The 17652-nt window shown below is 39.4% G+C and overlaps 1 long non-coding RNA gene across 2 annotated transcripts; it reads left to right on the top strand.

Annotated features, from left to right (window-relative positions):
* The first annotated feature begins 587 nt into the window (after positions 1–587).
* LOC104104048 (uncharacterized) lies at positions 588–14440 on the top strand. 2 transcript variants are annotated; one of them, XR_011411757.1, is made up of 3 exons: positions 621–1357; positions 6141–6205; positions 14143–14440. It is a non-coding gene; the product is annotated as an uncharacterized lncRNA (long non-coding RNA). The 2 variants fall into 2 exon arrangements; XR_011411756.1 differs by lacking the exon at positions 14143–14440 and having other exon boundaries at positions 588–1357; positions 6141–6388.
* The last annotated feature ends 3212 nt before the right edge of the window (positions 14441–17652 follow it).

A 17652-nucleotide genomic window follows, 5' to 3' on the forward strand; every position in this document is an offset into this window, starting at 1 on the left:
GTCAAATCGAGAAAAATAACCCGACTATGATTTGGTTTGGTGTTGGAAAATAAAATCCGACCATATTTGGTTTGGTTTGGTTTTAACTAAAAAACGTCAAACCGAAACTAAACCAATCCGACATTATATGTATAAAAGTTTTAAATATATTTAATACATAAAATATTTATGGCAGTATAGTTTATCAATATTTCTTAAGCTTTTTCATAGTTTTATCTTTTAAGGTATTATTTCAAGCTTGGACTTATAATTTTTGGATGCTCTAATAAGTTTTATAGTCTATAAATGTTAGTAACTCAAATAAATTCTAAATCAAAATCAAATCAATACTAATGCTAATTAAACACATTCAATTCAATTGTACTATGAATGAAAATAGTGTTGGATATCTATTTTTTAGTTTTTCCACGGTTTAGATAAAATGTATAACTTATTTTTCTTTTAGTAGTTAGTCGTGTAAATAATAGTACTTATTAGTCATAATTTTAAATTATATTTGTTTTCATTAAGGCTTATAATTAATATTTATTTTATGTGATTTTATTATCTTTATTGTTGATTATTTTAGTACAATGACATGACTCTTCTCATATTTATGTTATTTTATTGAAAAACACCTTATATAGTTCTGTCTTACTAGGATTAAAGAAATATTTGGAACACAAATTTACGTTTGTGCTATGAAAACTTTATGAAAAAAAACGAAAAAACCCGAAAACACGAAAAATCCGAGAAAAACCGAGATTTTAAAACCCGACTTTTATTGATTTGATTTGGTATTTAGATTTAATAACCCAATACAATTAATTTAATTTGGTAATTAGAAAATCCTAACCAACTCGACTCATGTACACCCCTTTGACTATACTACTGAACTTAGCTTGTGGATTAGTATATGATTGGTGTTTCTCCTAATGCAAAACAAGAAAACAACATAAGAGATAAATCAGAAAGCAAAATTATATTTATGATATCTGTGTTGGTGAGAATCAACAAATAGGTACGTATCATTTAAGTGTTCGTAGGTTGATTGGACACTGCATTTATTTTCTTACAAAATTGAAAATAGAACGAGGGGAACTTTTTCTATTATATAGAAAAGGAAAGATAGTCGATCAAGGGTAAAAGAGTCATTTAACACATATCATAAAATGTGTTGTACGTGTTGCACTCAGTGCCGATTCCACTTTCATTCTAATTCTAATACCACCACTCAAACATAATTCTAGAAGTTTTATTTTTTCACCCCTCTTGTTAATTCCAACCAACAACAAAGAAATTAAATATGATTCCTTCAATAAATATGGATGGCTCTTTGAGTTCTCATCATCGTTTCATTTGGGTGTGGTAATTTCAGGTTAGTATTTGTGTCATTTTGCCCTAATCTTCTTCAGATTTTCTTCTGATTTTTCATTTTCATGGCTTAATTCATGCTATTTTCTTTATTATACTGTCTGACTCTCTTTAATGTTCTTCGACATTCATTTTCTTCCTTTGGATCTCACTATTGATTCATTTTCTTCCTTTGGATCTCACTATTGTTTGTTCTGTCATCTGTGTGTCCTAACCTAATATTTTAAATTAAAAATAGTCGGTGGATGTATAATACATATAAATTTTATGTATAATATGTGTGTACATGTATATAATCAATGCATAATCTATATATAACGGCTAGAAAAAGTAAACAGCTTATCTGGCCGGCTATTTGTGTAACAATCTCTTTCTGCTGTTTTTATCTTATTGTGGCCGGCATGATGGAAGCCCAGGTCATACATTTTCTATCTATCCCATTTAATAAGCTTAACTACAGTACTAACTCTCATAAAGCCCATTACACAAGCCTCGGAAACATCACATTGTAGAAATGGCACCAGATAGCCATTCTAAAGGGCTGCTATTTAGGAGTTAGCCGGTGCTTGAAGTTAAGATTTTTAGTTTAAAATTTCAGAACAAAATAAGTACTGACTAATCTCTAAATAACATTCTGAGAATGATTCTCTGTGCACTTGCCCCAACATCATTTCTGAATGTTATTTGTTTTTCTTTAAAACTTCGCACCGAATCAAATTACACTAGGAATAAAAGAGCGCGTAATTTTTAACCTATCTATAAGATAATATACCCAAGTAGTATATTAAAGCTCTTATTTACATAAGTTGTACTGAATTGGTCATGCCTTACGCATTCCTCATGTGAATATTATTAGAGGAAATTTTTAAAAAGCACTACAAATTCATAGCTAATTATAATTTGCAAGTATTGTTTCAATATTTACCCTTCACAACAAATCTTCCCTTTCCAGACGTCTGTATTTGTTCGTTCAACGAATACATCCTGTATTAACTGTATTCGTTCGCGCAACTAATACAACTTATATCAACTTTATTCGTTCGCGCAACGAATACAACCAAGGCAAAATACAGAAATACAGGAGTATATACAAGAATACATACAACAAAAATACAGGGGTGAAATCCATTATTATTTCTGAATAGGAAGTCCATTACATGAATTTCTTTATTATTCGTCCGATAGCATGAAAGACAAGGAAACGAGATAATACAACAGAAATACTGAAATTATAGTGAATTGCTTAGGCGTAGTAAGGATCTGTAGCAGAGTTGTTGCCACTAAACACAAAGGCATTTAACTTTTTTAATTTGCCAAACACCTATTATCACTAGTTATACCATAGTAACTACAAGTACAACAAAGCCAACAATCACTGCAGTCACTGCTGGAAGTACAGCTTCTCAAACAAGTCGCAAGTTGTGGGAGGAATCTCTTCTTGAGTCCCGAGAAATCATGATCACCATCTAGAGAAGCTATGGCTTGTGTCTTTGATATCCACGGCATGTTAACTGAAATATATTACCGTTACTATTAATAAAATCAAATTATAACTAATATAACATCAAGAACACACATTTAAATGTCAGGCATGGAAAAATCTGCATATTCATGTATATATATATATATATATATATATATATATATATATATATATATATATATATGTCATAGTCATATAAATTGCAGTATGATAGAGAATTTAAGCAATGCCATATTAAGAATTCTACTTCACACTTTATGAATTTTTTTGTTTGAGAATCTCATTGCGTTTCATGAATCGTAATTTATAGACCACCTCTGCAAATGAATTGGTTGTCTACGATGTGCTATAGTTGGTTCATTTTTATTCCTAGTTGTAATGATTAAATATAACTTTAGATCCATTATTTTCGTAAGATATATATTTGATACTTGATAATAAACTTCCTGAAAAAATTAATTATGCATTTAAATGTATAAAATGAAACAGTTTGACCAAGAAGTATTATACCATAAGTTGTGCTTCCTAGTTGTAACCAATAATTAAGAAAACAATCATAATTTTAGATCCATTACTTTCGCAAGATGCAAGTGAGCATTGATGATAAACTCAATTTAATAACATTTTTATAATAAAAATATGACTGCTAAAATATTCTATTAACTACGTATAGTTCACTTTTCTAAAGGATATTGTACATAGTTTTTAAATTGCACACATGCTCAAGTGGCTATTGTAACGACTCGGTCGGTCATTTTGAGTATTATCACCACGTTCCCTTATTTACTGCTCAAGTTATGCTTTACAGTTATTTTATGACTTACTGGGTTAGTTGGTTCGGGTTCGGAAGGAATTCAGAGTGAAATGAGACACTTAGTCTCATAATTGAAAATTTAAGTTAGAAAAGTTGACCGGATATGGACTTATGTATAAACGACCTCGAATTTAAATTTTTATGATTTCAATAGCTCCGTATGGTGATTTTATACTTAGGAGCATGTCCGAAAAATTATTTGGAGGTCCGTAGTGGAGTTAGGCTTGAAATGGCGAGAGTTGAATTTTTGGAAAGTTTGACCGGGAGGTTGGCTTTTTGATATCGAGGTCGGAATCTGATTTTGGAAATTTAAATAGGTCCTTTATGGCATTTATGACTTGTGTGTAAAATTTGAGGTCAATCGGACATGATTTGATAGGTTTCGACGTCGTTTGTAGAATTTAAAAATTTCAAAATTCATTAGGCTTGAATTGGGGTGTGATTCGTGTTTTAGCATTGTTGGATGTGATTTGAAGGTTCGACTAAGTTCGTATGATATTTTGAGACTTGATGGTGCATTTGGTTGAGGTCCCAGGGGTCTCGGGTGAGTTTCAGATGGTTAAGGGATCGAATTCGGACATAGAAGAAAAATGTGAACTGCCATCTGATGTAATCACACCTGCGGAAATTGGCTCACAGGTGCGAGCTCGCAGAAGCGAGCCTGGCAAGCGCAGATTTGGATAGGGGGATATGAGGCAGTGGTCGCAGGTGCGAGAGAATATCCGCACCCGCGTGATCGCAGATTCAGACGGATGGGCGCGGAAGCGAGTTCTTCGCAGAAGTGGAGCGAGCCTCGCAAATGCGAGCCCGCAGAATCGTAGAAGCGGCTCCAGTGGAGGCTTTGGCAAATCGCAGAAGTGGCTGATTTCACGCACCTGCGAGATCGTAGAAGCGGCTAAGTGAGTCGTAGGTACGGAACCCCTAGACAGTATACATTTCGAAGGGTATTCTGAGTTTTGCCATTTTTGGACCTTCAAGCATGGTTTTTGGGGCGATTTTCAGAGAGAATTCAAGGAAAGCTTGAGGTAAGTCACTTGTGATCATTTCTACTTCATAATCTTGAATTATCATCGAATAATCCAACTATATTACATGTGTTTGAGGTGTAAACCGGGGATTTGAACCTAGAGATTTGAAAATAAGATTTGAGGATTTGGAGGTTGAGTTGATGTCGGGTTCCGAGACGTGGGCCCCATAGATAATTTTTGATTTAAATTTCAGATTTTTATTGAAAAATTAGTATTTTCTTATGGAATTAATTCCAATAATTTGTATTGACTAAAACGAATTAATTGTGGCTAGATACGAGGCTTTCAGAGACCAATTCTCGAGGTAAGGGCATAGCGGAGTGAGAAATTACACGATTTGAGGTAAGTAACACTTCTAAACCTGGCTCTGAGGGTATAATTCCCTGAATTACATGTTGTATGAATTGTTTGGAGATGACACACATGCTAGGTGACGGGCGAGTGAGTGTGCATCTTGGAAATTGTGACTTAAATTAATTCCGTGGAGTTGCATAATTAAATAAATGTCATTATCCTCATATCCTCCACGTGTTAGAGAAATTGAGCTCAGACTCATGTTAAAGATCATGTTTAGGCTACTTGCTGATATTTTGAGACCCACATGGGTCATATTATTGTTGAATTAATTGTCTAAATTTATAATTTTGTACTCAGTCACATCTATCACTTGCATATCATATCTCAGTCTCTATTGTCATTCATTGATACTTCATATCATCATGTCTGGTTGATTTTTCATGTCATTGACAGCCCGAGATACTGGAGATTCTAAGTGATAGTTATGTTTATTTATTTATGCCTAGATCTGGCTATTATAGCACTTGGGCTGAAGGAGCCCCTCTGGAGTCTGCACCCCCATAGTGAGCATAGTTGATATATATATATATATATGTCTAGGATGGATCTTCCCTGGGCATGGATCTTGCTATAAATATATATTAAGGGATGGATCTTCCCTGGGCATTGATCTTGCCCGAAGCATTTATATTGAGGGATGAATTTTCTCTGGATATGGATCTTGTCCGAATCATTGATATTCGGGGATGGATCTTTCCCTGGGCTGGATTGGCCTTATACAGTACTGAGTGACTAACTGTCAGTTGATGTATATACATATATATTTGGGATGGATTTTTCCTGGGCTGGATTGGCCATATACAGTACTGGGTGATTGAGTATTTTAGATCGTGAGTACACGAAATTTTCACTAAGGTGCATCACATATAGTATGTGCATTGGCATGTAGATACAAAGATGTCATATTTCTCATATTGTTCAGAATTGATCTATTTTATTTGTACTATGAGTAACTGTTGAACTTCAAAGCATGCCTACATTTCTGTATTGTTATTTCTATACTGGATTGTACCTGCTGAGCTCGTTACTACTTTCAGCCCAAAGGTTAGTCTTGTTACTTATTGAGTTGGTTGTACTCATACTACACTCTACACCTCGTGTGCAGATCCAGGTGCTCCCGGATACAGCGGCTGCTCGATTTCAGAGTTTATTCTGTTGGAGACTATCAAGGTAGTTGCTTGGCGTCCACAGAATTTGACTCTATTCCTTTTTAGTTATTGTATTGTTCTATATTTTCAGACAGTGATTTTTATCAGTCAGACTTTGTATTCATTTAGATGCTCATGTACTCAGTGACACCGGGTTTTGGGAGTGATTATATCTTTAATGTGAGAATTCTTCCGTTGAATTTAACTACTATGCTTTCAAACTTAAAAGATATGATGGTTATTGAGACTTTTGGCTTGCCTAGTATTGAGATAGGCGTCATCACGAAATGTGAGATTTTGGGTCATGACAAGTTGGTATTAGAGCCTAGGTTACATAGGTCTCACGAGTCGTAAGCAGGTTTAATAGAGTCTTACGGATCGGTACGGAGACGTCTGTACTTATCTTCGAGAGGCTGCTGAACCCGTAGGAAAATTTCACTTTCTTGCATTCTGTCGTGCGAATTTGTTTATTCTAGAAACTACATTTCTGCTATTCTATTCTCTTATAGATGGTGAGGACATATACTACCAGATCAGACGGTCAACCACCAGTACCACCAGTTAAGGCCGCGAGAGGCCGGGGCCGTAGTAGAGGTTGGAGCCGAGGTAGAGGTCGAGGTATAGCTTGTGCAGCAGTTGGAGCAGCACATGTAGTACCACCAGTTGCTCCAGCTCAGGAGTAGATTCCTGATACAGTTGAGCTAGCGGGACTAGCTCAGGCACCAGCTATGCCTATTGTGATTCCAGGTCTTCAGGAGGCTCTGGCCCAGATATTGACAGTTTGCACTGGCCTTGCTCAGGTGGTTTCGGCTTAGGCTGCACCTGCCACTTCTCAGGCCGGGGGAGGTACCCATACCCCTATTGCCCGTACTCCAGATCAGGTAGTGCAGGGACTTCAGATACCGGGGGCGGCACGACCAGCCCAGCCAATTACAGCTGCTCAGGCCTCGGTAGTCCCCGTTATGGAAGATGATGAGCAAAGGAGACTTGGGAGATTTGGGAGGCTTCGACCTCCATCATTTAGTAGTGCTGAGTTAGAGGATGCTCAGGGTTTTCTAGAAAAGTGCCATCGTATGATTCAGAGGGTATTCTGGAGACTAGTGGGGTCTCGTTCACTACTTTTCAGTTTTCTGGAGCTTCCTTCAGTTGGTGGGAGGCTTATGAGAGGCACAGGCCGGTCGCCGTAGCACCACTTACATGGCAGGAGTTCTCTATTCTCTTTTTGGAGATGTTTGTGCCGCAGTCTTGCAGAGAGGAGCTGCGCAGATAGTTTGAGCAGTTACGTCAGGATGGCATATCTGTGACGCAGTACGAGATGAGATATTTTGAGTTAGCTCGTCACGCAGTTTGGCCGGTTCCCACTGATAGGGAAAGGATTAGGAGGTTCATTGATGGCCTCACATATCAGCTGCGGTTACTTATGACTAGGGATATGGTATCTGGTGCCACCTTAGAAGAGGTGGTTGACATTGCTCGGCAGATAGAGGCAGTCCGTAGCCAGGAGCGTGTTGAGAGGGAGGCCAAGAGGACTCAAGGTTCGGGCGGTTCTGGTGGGGTACTTTCTGGAGGACAGTCCTACCACAGCAAGGGTCATCCTTACATACACGCTCGGGCGGGTCGTCCAGTTCACCGTGGTGCATCATCCAGCCATGGTTCATATAGTTCTCATCAGGGCCAGTCATCTCTCAGTGCATTTCTATCCCAGAGTACGCCCTGTGCTCCTTCGGTTTAGGGATCATCTGTACCAGGTTCGTTTGGTAGTTAATATGGTTCTCGAGGTTTGCCTCAGAACTTACCAGCCTTTTTAGAGAGGGGTTGCTTTGAGTGTGGAGACTTGGGCCACATAAAGAGATATTGTCCCCGCCTTACGCGAGGTCCAGTTCAGCAGAGGAGTCATGTCATGACTTCTGCACCAGTTGCTCCACCACCTGCCCAACCAGCTCAGGGTGGGGCTCAGTCAGCTAGGGGTCGCCCAAGAGGGGGAGGGTAATCAGGTGGCGGTCAGACCCGATTCTATGCTTTTTCTGCCAGGCCAGATGTTATTGCTTCAGATGTAGTAATCACAAGTATTGTTTCAGTGTGCCACAAGGAGGCTTCTATATTATTTGACCCTGGTTCCACTTATTCATATGTATCATCGTATTTTGCTTATTATCTGGATATGCCCCGTGAGTCCTTAGTTTCACCTATTCGTGTATCTATGCCAGTGGGCGATATTATTACTGTGGACCGGGTGTATCGGTCGTGTGTGGTAACTGTTGGGGAACTGGAGACTAGAGTTGATCTTTTATTACTCGGTATGGTTGATTTTGATATAATTCTGGGTATGGATTGGTTGTCTCCATGTCATGCTATCCTGGACTGTCACGCAAAAACCGTGACGTTGACGATGCTGGGGTTGCCAAAGGTTGAATGGAGAGGTTCTCTAGATTATTTTTCTAGTAGGGTAATTTCTTATTTGAAGGCCCAACGTATGGTTAGGAAGGGATGTTTGTCATATTTGGCCTTTGTGAGAGATGTTGATGTAGGTACTCCTCATATTGATTCAGTACCGGTAGTGCGATACTTTTCGGATGTATTTCCTACAGACCTGTCGGGTATTCCACCCGACAGGGATATTGATTTCAGTATTGACTTGGTGCCGGGCACTCAGCCCATTTCTATTTCTACGTGTCGTATGGCACCAACTGAGTTGAAAGAATTGAAAGAGCAACTTTTGAAACTCCTTGATAAGGGGTTTATTAGGCCTAGTGTGTCACCTTGGGGTGCACCGGTTCTGTTTGTGAAAAAGAAAGATGGTACTATCCGGATGTGTATCGATTATAGGCATCTGAACAAAGTTACAATCAAGAATAAATATCCTTTGCCGCATATTGATGATTTATTTGACCAGCTTCAGGGAGCGAGGGTGTTCTCCAAAATTGATTTGAGATATGGGTATCACCAGTTGAAAATTCGGGATTCGGATATTCTAAAGACGGCATTCACGACTCGTTATGGCCACTATGAATTTCTCGTGTTGTCTTTTGGGCCGACCAACACCCCAGCAACATTTCTACACTTGATGAATAATGTATTTCAGCCATATCTTGATTTATTTATCGTGGTATTTATTGATGATATCCTGGTGTACTCACGTAGCTAGGACGAGCATGCACAACACTTGGGTATTGTATTACAAAGACTGAGAGAGGAGAAGCTTTATGCCAAATTCTCTAAGTGTGAGTTCTAGCTTAGTTCGATGGCATTCTTGGGACATATAGTATCTAGTGAAGGAACTAAGGTGGATCCGAAAAAAATATAGGCAGTTCAGAGTTGGCTCAAGCCATCTTCAACTACTGAGATTCGGTGTTTTCTCGGCTTGGACGGTTATTATCGTCGCTTTGTGAAGGGTTTCCCGTCTATTGCATCGCCTTTGACTAAATTGACTCAGAAAGGTGCTCCGTTCAGGTGGTCGGATGAGTGTAAAGAGAGCTTCCAGAAACTCAAGACAACTTTGACTACAACCCTAGTATTGGTGTTGCCTACAGGTTCAGAGTCTTATATTATGTATTGTAACGGGTAGCGTATTGGTCTCAGCGCGGTGCCGTTGCAGGACAGTAAGGTGATTGCCTATGCATACAGACAGTTAAAGGTACATGAGAACAATTATCCTGTCCATGACCTTGAGTTAGCAGCTATTGTTCACGCCTTGAAGATTTGGCAGCATTATTTTTACGATGTCCATTGTGAGGTTTATACCGATCACTGGAGTCTACAACATCTGTTTAAACAGAATGATCTTAATTTGCGGTAGCGAAGGTGGTTAGAGTTACTTAAGGATTATGATATCACTATTCTCTATCATCCCGGGAAGGCCAATGTAGTGGCCGATGCCTTGAGTCGTAAGGCAGAGAGTTTGAGCAGCTTAGCATACTTACCAGTAGCAGAGAGGCCTTTGGCCTTGGATGTTCAGACCTTGCTGAATCGAGTTTTGGCGTGTGTGGTTTCTCAGTCTTATCTCTATGATCGTACCAGAGAACGTCAGTATGATGACCCCCATCTGCTTGCCCTTAAGGACACGGTTCAATAGGGTGATTCCAATGAGGTCACTATTGGGGATGACGTCGTATTACTGATGCAGGGCACGCTCTGTGTACCTAATGTAGATGGTTTGCGTGATTTGATTCTCCAAGAGGCTCACAGTTCGCGACACTCCATTCATCCAGGTGCCGCGAAGATGTATCAAGATTTGAGGCAACACTATTGGTGGAGGCGAATGAAGAAAGATATAATTGGGTTGTAGCTCAGTGTTTAAATTATCAACAGGTAAAGTACGAGCATCAGAGACCGGGCGGATTGCTTCAGAGACTTGAAATTCCGTAGTAGAAGTGGGAGCGTATTACCATGGATTTCGTAGTTGGGCTCCCACGGACCTTGAGGAAGTTTGATGCTGTTTGGGTGATTGTAGACCGCTTGACCAAATCCGTGTATTTTATTCCAATTGGTACTAATTATTCTTCGGAGCGGTTGGCTGGGATTTATATCCGCGAGATTGTTCGCCTACACGGTGTGCTAGTGTCCATCATTTCAAATCGGGGCACGCAGTTTACATCACATTTTTGGAGAGCAGTGCAACGAGAATTGGGCACACAAGTTCAGTTGAGTACAACATTTCACCCTCAGTAGGACGGACAGTCCGAGCGCACTATTCAGATATTAGAAGATATGCTATGCGCTTGTATCATTGATTTTTGGGGGTTCTTGGGATCAATTCCTGCCACTCGCGGAGTTTGCTTACAATAACAACTGCCAATCGAGCATTCAGATAGCTCCATACGAGGCTTTATATGGGAGACGGTGTCGGTCTCCGGTGGGAGGGTTTGAGCCTGGTGAGGCTAGGCTATTGGGTACAGACTTGGTTCAGGATGCTTTGGAGAAGGTCAAAGTGATTCAGGAATGGCTTCGCACGACGCCGTGTAGACAGAAGAGTTATGCCGACAGGAAGGTCCGTGCTGTTTCTTACATGGTTGGGGAGAAGGTTCTGCTCAAGATTTCACCCATGAAGGGTGTGTTGAGGTTCGGGAAGAAGGGCAAGTTGAGCCCTAGGTATATTGGGCCTTTTGAGATACTTAAGAAGATTGGAGAGGTGGCTTATGAACTTGCTTTGCCACCTAGTCTATCAGGTGTTTATCCAGTGTTTCATGTATCCATGCTCTGAAAGTATGTCGGGGATCCGTCTCATATTTTGGATTTCAGTACAGTACACTAGACGGTAATTTGATTTATGATGTGGAGCCGGTAGCTACTTTAGACTGGCAAGTTCGAAAGCTAAAGTCAAAGAACATAACATCAGTAAAGGTATAGTGGAGAGGCCAGCCAATCGAAGAAGCTACTTGGGAGATTGAGGAGGAGATGCAGAGCAAATATCCATACCTATTTAAGACTCCAGGTATGCTTCTAAACCCGTTCGAGGATGAACGTTTGTTTAAGAGGGGGAGAATGTAATGACCCGACTGGTCGTTTTGAGTATTATGATCCGGTTCCCCCATTTACTATGCAAGGTGTGCTTTACAGTTGTTTCATGACTTACCGGGTTAGTTGGTCGGGTTCGGAAGGAATTCAGAGTGAAATGAGACACTTAGTCTCATAATTAAAAATTTAATTTAGAAAAGCTGACTAGATGTGGACTTATGTGTAAACTACCTCAGATTTGAATTTTGATGATTCCAATAGCTCCGTATAGTGATTTTGGACTTAGGAGCGTGTCCGAAAAAATATTTGGAGGTTCGTGGTGGAATTGGGCTTGAAATGGCGAGAGTTGAATTTTTGGGAAGTTTGATCGGGGGGTTGACTTTTTGATATCGAGGTCGGAATCCGATTCTGGAAATTTGAATAGTTCTGTTATGTCATTTATGACTTGTGTGCAAAATTTGAGGTCAATTGGACGTGATTTGATAGGTTCTGGCGTTTTTTGTAGAATTTGGAAATTTCAAAGTTCATTAGGCTTGAATTGGGATGTGATTCGTGTTTTAGCATTGTTGGATGTAATTTGAAGGCTCGACTAAGTTTGTATGATGTTTTGGTACTTGATTGTGCATTTGGTTGAGATCCCGAGGGTCTCGGGTGAGTTTAGGATGGTTAACGGATCGAATTCGGACTTAGAAGAAAAATATGAAAGTGTTTGCCATATGATGTAATCGCACATACGGAAATTGGCTTGCAGTGTGATCTCGCAGAAGCGAGCCTAGCAAGTGCAAATGCGGACAGGGGGCTGTGAGGCAGTGGTCGCATGTGGGAGCGAATTTCCGTACCTGTGTGATCGCATATGCGGACGGATGGGCGCAAAAGTGAGTTCTTCGCAGAAGCGGAGTGAGCCTCGCAAATGCGAGCCCGCAGAAGCGGCTCTTAGCTCGCATAAGCGGCTCCAATGGAGGATTTGGCAAACTGTAGAAGCGGTTAATTTCGCGTACCTGCAAGACCGTAGAAGAGCTAAGTGAGTCATAGGTGCGGAACCCCTGGATAGTATACATTTCAAAGGGGTTCCGAGTTTTGCAATGTTTGGACCTTCAAGCACGATTTTTGGAGCGATTTTCAAAGCGAATTCATGGGAAACTTGAGGTAAGTCACTTGTGATCATTTCTACTTCATAATATTGACTTATTATAGAATAATCCGACTAGATTACATATTTTTATGGTGTAAATTGGGGATTTGAACCTAGGGATTTGAAAATAAGATTTGAAGATTTGAGGGTCGAGTTGATGTCGAAATTTGGTGAACTTTGTATGGTTGGACTCGGGGTTTGATGGGCGTTCATATTTTGTAACTTTTGTCGGGTTCCAAGGCGTTCATACTATTGAAAAATTTGTATTTTTCTTATGGAATTAATTACAATAATTGGTATTGACTGAATCGAATTAATTGTGGCTAGATACGAGGCTTCCAGAGACCAATTCTCGGGCAAGGGCATAGCAGAATAAAGAATTACACCATTCTAAATTTGGTCATGAGGGTATGAAACCCCGGAATATGTATTATGTGATTGGTTTTGAGGTGACACACATGCTAAGTGATGGGCGTATGGGCGTGCACCGTAGGAATTATGACCTGGTCAATTCCATGGAATTGTGTAGTTGAAAAATCTGTTAATATCCGTACATTCTCTACGTGTTAGAGAAAACATTGAGCCGAGACTCGTATGAAAAGTCATGCTTAGCATATGTTGTTATTGTTGGTACCCACTGGGGTTATTTCTGTGGTTGAATTATATGTTCACATTGCAATTTCACACTCAGTCATGTTCATTCATTTCATATCATATCTCAGTCTCCACTGCTATTTATTAATGCATCATATTATCATTTTGGATTGATTATCATGACATCTTGAGCCCGAGAGACTGGAGAGGTTGATGACTAAGTGAGGCCGAGGGCCTAATTGTGAGGATATATATGGGATCGGGCTGCACGCCGTAGCATGTTTTATTGTTATATGCCATGATTGGCTTGTTATAGCGCTTGGGCTGAAGGAGCCCCTCCGGAGTCTGTACACACCCCGAGTGAGCGCAAGTACCTACTGAGTGCAAGTGCCAAGTGATGAGTGACTATGAGGAATGAGTGACTGAGAGGAAAGAGTGACTGTGAGGAAAAAGTGACTGTGAGGTTGGAGTGAATGGGAGGACTGAGTGACTGTTACTCTGAGAGAATGCATTGATTTCATTATTTACTGCATTTCAGCTGTCATATATCACTATTTTGGAAATTTCAAAAAAATATTATTTTCTGTTTCGGTCAAACTTGATATGAAATTTGAGTGAAATCTTAAATATTGAACTTGAGAGTATGCTTACTCTTTTATATTGGAAATTATTGTATTTGGACTTAGCTGAGAAGCTCGTCACTACTTTCAGTTCTTTATTTATTATTGTTACTTACTGAGTTGGTTGTACTCATACTATACCCTGCACTTTGTGTACAGATCCAGATGATCCTGGATACAGTGGGTGTTGATTCTTTCGCACAGTCGATTTTTCGGAGATTCAGAGGTAGCTTCCATGTGTCGCAGACCTTGTCTCTCCTACCCTATCCTTTTGTTATTGTATTTGGTCTCACATTATTATTATAGACCAGATTGTTCCCAAAGTTGTAATGCATAGATACTCATGTACTCAGTGACACCAGGTTTTGGGAGTGTTTGTATCGGTAATTGCGAGACTTGTGGATTGTATTTAAATATTATATTTTTAAACTTAAAAGAAATTGTGAGTTTTTGATGTTGTCGGCATGCCTAGTATCGGGATAGGTACCATCACGACATGTGTGATTTTTGGGTCGTGACAATATATATATATATATATATATATATATATATATATATATATATATATATATATATATATATGGGATGGATCTTCCCTGGGTATGAATCTTTCTCGAAGCATTTATATTGAGGAATGAATTTTTCCTGGACATGGATCTTGTCCAAATCATTGATATTCGGGGATGAATCTTCCCCTGGGCTGGATTGGCCTTACACGGTACTGACTGACTGACTGTCAGTTGATGGATATACATATATATTTGGGATGGATCTTTCCAAGTGTATATATATATATATATATATATATATATATATGGAGGATGGATCTTCCCTGGGTATGGATCTTTTCCGAAGCATTTATATTGAGGGATGGATTTTTCCTGGACATGGATCTTGTCCAAATCATTGATAGTTGGGGATGAATCTTCCCCTGGGCTGGATTGGCCTTACACATTACTGACTGACTGACTGTCAGTTGATGGATATACATATATATTTGGTATGGATCTTCCGTGGGCTAGATTGGCCATATACAATACTAGGTGATTGAGTATTTTAGATCGTGAGTACATAGAGTTTTCACTAAGGTACATCACATATAGTATGTGCATTGGCATGTAGATACAGATATGTCATATTCCTCATGTTGTTCAGAATTGATCTATTTTATTTGTACTGAGAGTAACTGTTGGACTTGAAAGCATGCCTACATTTCGTGCCTACATTTCTTACACTCCAAATAAATTTCAAATTCCTATATATATATATATATATATATATATATATATATATATATATATATATATATATATATATATATATATGGGATGGATCTTCCCTGGGTATGGATCTTGCCCGAAACATTTATATTGAGGGATGGATTTTTCCTGGACATGGATCTTGTCCAAATCATTGATATTCAGGGATGAATCTTCCCCCGGGCTAGATTGGCCTTACACGATACTGAGTGACTGACTGTCAGTTGATGGATATACATATATATTTGGGATGGTTCTTCTCTGGACTGGATTGGCCATATACAATACTAGGTGATTGAGTATTTTAGATCGTGAGTACACCGAGTTTTCACTAAGGTACATCACATATAGTATGTGCATTGGCATGTAGATATAGAGATGTCATATTCCTCATATTGTTCAGAATTGATCTATTTTATTTGTACTGAGAGTAACTGTTGGACTTGAAAGCATGCCTACATTTCGTGCCTATATTTCTTACACTCCAAATAAATTTTAAATTCCTTATATCAACACACGGCATTAGTCTCAACCGGTTGTAGAAATTCGTGCCTATACACACATCATACGTATGTCTATAACCACATCTCTGGTCATAATAGTTGTTTATAATTAATTTCAGCATCCTCAATTAATCTCATCTTAACCAAAATCTCATATCTAATTTTCACAACACTGACGACAACACACGAGGCATGAAGACCTCATAGTTGTTTACCCAAATTACCGGGTCATATTTAACGCCATCTGGGAACTCACCTCATAGGCTAAAACTCAATAATTACAACACGAATATGACAAATTATGCACCGATAAATTCATACAAGAATTGTATTTTTTTCAATTAAGCCTAACAAGCATGACTCCCTATAAGTACTATAGTACAAATTTAATTTCACAAGGGAGAATTTAAACACATAAATTTTTATCACAAGGATCTCGTCCTTATATAACTTCCACCATGGCTCGTAGCCCGGTTTAAACATATCATATCATATTAAAAGACGATGGTCTCGTCCTCAATTCTGAATCACAAGTATTTTGCACATCGTGCCAACCAAAATTTTTAATTTCCTCTCTTTCTTCTTTTCAATAAATTTGATAAAAATTTTCAAAACACTTAATGAACCCCCAATCCAATAGGGCATATAATTCATAAAACCGAAACCAATTATTCCGAAATCACATCAAAACTCACTGTAGAGAGTATTAGAAAGTCACTTTTGGACTTATAGTCCTCAATGGTGTACAAAATAAAAATGATAGATATGGGCTAACACCATCAAATCTCCCAACAGGGATAAACACATAAATAGGTTTCGAAATTACGAAGCTCACCCATAACTGGAGCATAATAGGAGGACTCGCCTCGATACGCAGAACCGAATCAAATTAAGAAAAATATTCCTTTATAACAAATCAAGATCGTACCTGTAATGACACCATCTGGTGTAGAAGCCTCAGCCATGCCATATCAATTATATCAATGGGTCGGGCCTCCCCCTCTAGGGCGCCCTCTACCCGCCTGTCCTCCACCCTTATCTGGCTGTGCACGTGGGGTAGTAGCTGCACTGGGGCCCATAGCCTGAGTGTTCAGATAAAATCCACCCCTCTCAAGCCTGGGAAAATCTCTCATGATGTGCCTAGAATAACCACACTAATAACAACCCCTCTGAGGTCGCGGTTACTCGTACTGGGTCTGTGCCGGATAACTGAAATAAGCATTGTAATAATCTCGTGTCGGTGGTGCACTATAAGAACTTACTGCAGCACCCCGAGTATTTTGATGCGCGGACTGAGCTGGCCGACTGCTCGAGCCTCCGCCATAATGGGTCATAGCTGAAGAGTAAAATCCACTGAACCCTCCAGAGCTTCGAGACCTTTTAGCCTCCTTAGACTCCCTTTCTTCACCTAGAACACCCTTAATCCTCCTCGCAATCTCCACTACTTGCAGAAATTGAGTATTAGTTTGAAACTCTCGAGCCATGCATATTTTAAGATCATAATTGAGCCCCTCAATTAATCTGCGGACTCGCTCTCTGACTGTAGGAACCAAGATATGTGCATGACGGGCTAACTCACTGAACCTGATGGCATATTCTGACACTGTCATAGTGCTCTGATGCAGCTGTTCAAACTCTATGTGCCACGCATCTCGGAGAGTCTGAGGAACAAACACTTTCAAAAACATTTCCGAAAATTAAGCTCAAGTTGGTGGTATTGCATCGGCTGGTCTACCTTCTTCATAGATTTTCCACCACTGATACGTTGCGCCTGACAATTGAAATGTAGTAAAGGAAACTCCGCTCACTTCCACAATACCCATGGTGCGGAGAATATAGTGAAAATTTTCTAGAAATCATTGGGCATCCTCTGTAGCTGTGCCACTGAAAGAAGGAGGACTATACCT

The sequence above is a fragment of the Nicotiana tomentosiformis genome, chromosome 10 (assembly GCF_000390325.3).
Source record: "Nicotiana tomentosiformis chromosome 10, ASM39032v3, whole genome shotgun sequence".
NCBI lineage: Eukaryota > Viridiplantae > Streptophyta > Magnoliopsida > Solanales > Solanaceae > Nicotiana > Nicotiana tomentosiformis.